Consider the following 3571-nt stretch of genomic DNA (forward strand, 5'->3'; position numbering starts at 1 on the left):
TCCTATCCCACCCCACATTTATTCTATTCTCTCCTTTGACCCTGTCCCTCCTCAAAAGTGTTTGCTTCTGACTACCCCCTTCCCCAATCTGTTCTCCCTTCTGTCGTCTTCTACTCTCTTATTCCCTTCCCCCTACTTTTCTATAGGGTAAGATAGATTTCCATACCCAATTGAATGTGTGTGTTATTCACTCCTTAAGTCAAATCTGATGAGAATAATGTTTACTAATTTCTCCTAATCTCCTCCCTTCCCCTCCACTGTAAAAACATTTGCTTGCCTCTTTTATGTGAGATAATTTTCAAAAATTGAATGTGAGCTCCTTGGAGAAAGTGATGACTTTTTTTTACCTTTTCTTCTATATTCAGTACTTAGCAGGGTACCACACACATAGAAAGTATTTAATGCAAGTCTGTTAACTGACAGACTGCCTGCCTGGTATTGATCCCCAGCTGTTATTGGATAAATGACTCAGTGACCTATCTTTACCCTTACAACATGGTTGTCCCTAATGAGTTGTGTGATGAAAATGGCTCCCCAAGCAAGATTGGAAATATACCAGAGTTTCTCTTGTTAAATGGAAAGGATCCATTTAAGATCAGGCACTCTTTAGTTCTTGAGATGCCCTTCATGAACAGTTTGTGATCTCAAGTATCTGCCCCAATACTTTGCCTATTGCACTAGTCAATTGAGTGTTTATAGTCTCTGAATCTGAATGTCTGAAGCAGTCATAATTCCTGTACCATGCCATAAAAAGTGATTGTAAGCCCCTAGAATTCTGGAGAAAGTTTGGAACAAAGGAATACCAGAAATTCCTTTCTCAATTAAAGCAACAAGATTATAGTGTAGGATTCCAAGATGGATAATATTTAGCTCAATCCCTTCATTTTATTTTTTAACTTTTTCTTCAAGTAACAAAAACCCATTTTCTTTTTTCTTCTTCTCTTTTCACATCTTTCCTTTAAAATAAACCTTGTAATAAATATGCTTGGTCAGGCCAAACAAATTCATGAATTGGCTATGTGCCCCCCAAAATGCCTCATACTACATTTTGAGACCATAATCTTTTTGTCAGAAAGTTGGGAACATTCTACATCATCAGTGCTCTGGAATAATAGTTAAGTCTTCAAAAGTTATGTACCTTTATAATTGTTGTTGTTATTGTATAAAATTTTCTCCAGATTCTGCTCAACGTGTTCAACAATAATTCATGAAATCTTCCCAGATTTCTCTATAACAGTCCTTTTCATCCTTTCCTGTAGCACAATAATATTCTATTACATTCATACATCATAAATTGTTCAGTCATTCCCCAATTTGGGGGTAACCTTTCAGTTTCCAATTCTTTGTCACTACAAAAAACATGGTGCTATACACATACACACAGATACACACATATCTGTATGTATGGATATATACATATATTATGTATATATGTGTGAGGTGGGCGGTGTATTCCTGTATATATGAATGTTTTTTTTCTTTTTTCTTTGCTCTCTTTGGAGTATAGTCCTAGTAGTAGTATCAATGGGACAAACAGTATGCTCACTTGTGTAACTTTGGAAACATAATTCCAAATTACTTTCCAGAATGTTGGATTGAATTACAGGCTCACCAACAGTAAATTAATGTGCTATTTTTTTTCACAGCTCTACCAACATTGATGATTTTCCTTTATTGTCAACTTTGCCAACTGGGACCTCAATTTCATTTTTGTAATTTTTAGTGATTTAGAGTATTTTTTCACATGGCTATTAATGGTTTAGATTTTTTTCCTTAGAAAACTGACTATTCATATCTTTGACCAAATTCATTTTGCAACTAAGGAAACTGAATCACTGGCTAGGAAAATTACATTCTGAAGTTTACAAAGGTAGTAAGTAAGAAGACTAGGAACCTAACAAAGATTCTCTCATCCCAATCCATTGATGTTCTATCTATCTATCTATCTATCTATCTATCTATCTATCTATCTATCTATCTATCTATCTATACTGCTTCTCTCACTCATTTCATACAACAGCTTCCAAGAATGGGTCATGAAGAGTCAAGATTGAGTGGCATAATGCAGCACCAAGAGGAGACCTAAAAGAATGAAAGATTAAAATTTGTGCTTCTTTTAGGGGACATTCCTCTGTTGTGACCTCAGCTATCCAAAAAATGGTGAGACAGTTCTCTGAAGATTATGTCCATTTGAGTCAGCACTTCATGATGGAAAGCAATTGGATTAGAAGTTGAGAACCTTGAAATGTATTTTCTTCTTAGCCCCTACTTCTAGTTGATCTTGGGCATTATACTTGATCTCATTGGCTGTCAGCTCCAAAGAATTATGAAGTCAAAGAATTTCAGGGTTGGCAGGGATCTCAGTGGCTAGTTCTAGAATGTTTGGATTGAGTCAAAGGGCTGCACTTGAGGACCAAGAGGGCCACATGTGGTTCTCCATCCCTGAATTCTGGTCTAACCCATACTGAAAAAAAAGGCCCCCTACACTCAGGAAATGATCATCCAGTTTTCACTTGAAGAACTCCAATGAAGATTAACCCACTGTCTTCCATTTTACTTTTTGATAGTTTTAATGCTCAGCAAGTTTATTGGTTTTTCTTTTGGCATCAAGACCAAATCTACTTTTCTGCAACTTACTCCCAATGCTCTTGGCTTGTTCTGTCCTCTGAGGTCACATCTAATCCCCTTTCTATTTGTCTTAAAAAACTAGATAATAACTTTGGGGTCCCCACTATGTCTTCTCTTCTCTAGACTGAATACTCTTAGTTTCACAATAGATCCTGAGATGACATGAACTTAAGACCCTAGTTTATCCACCTATGCAAGAATCAAATGATCAAAAAACTGAGGCCCATGGAGGGTAAATGACTTGCCCAAAGGTAGTAACAAATGTGGTTGGGATTTGAAGCCTAGTCCTTTCACTCCAAATCTATTCCTCTTGCAGAGCATGCCTAAAATGATGTCAATTTCCAATGGTGCCCTGTGAAACACACGGTTATTTTTTTGGTTTCCTGACTCCTTACCCTTACTCCTACCCCACAGCCTCTCAAAGAATGTGGCTAGATTGTTTTAAAAAACACAAAGAAAAGAGTCTATTTTAAGCTGGCCACCTCCACATCCCCAGTTCCCATCCAGTGTTCTTACATTCTGGGAAGACTCCAGCACTCAACATCATTTGCATAGATTCTCTAACCCTGGAAGGTACTGGAAATAAACAGGATGGGGGGGCACCATGCTCTCTCCCTGGCTCTGGGCCCATGGACTGTTCAAACCCGTGAGTTGGCTCACTTTCGGCGCAAAATGTGCTCCTTCCTACAAGAAGTGGCAAGGAAATGCAACTCTGGGCACACGCAGATAGGATTTCTGCAAACTGCGAATTACTTGAAGCGGGAGTGTTAACAACCCCAGCACAGTGAGAATAACTCAATAAGATGTAACAATTCCCCAGGGATGAATAGTGTTTGCTATTTGCCTCCCAAAAGGAAAGCAAACCAGAAAACAAAATAAATAAAATAATTCTAATTTCTCTCTCTCTCTCTCTCTCTCTCTCTCTCTCTCTCTCTCTCTCTCT

This window comes from Petaurus breviceps, unplaced genomic scaffold (genome assembly GCF_028583685.1).
Source record: "Petaurus breviceps papuanus isolate PSGF00001 unplaced genomic scaffold, PetGlider_PUasm1.0 91041, whole genome shotgun sequence".
Classification (NCBI taxonomy): domain Eukaryota; kingdom Metazoa; phylum Chordata; class Mammalia; order Diprotodontia; family Petauridae; genus Petaurus; species Petaurus breviceps.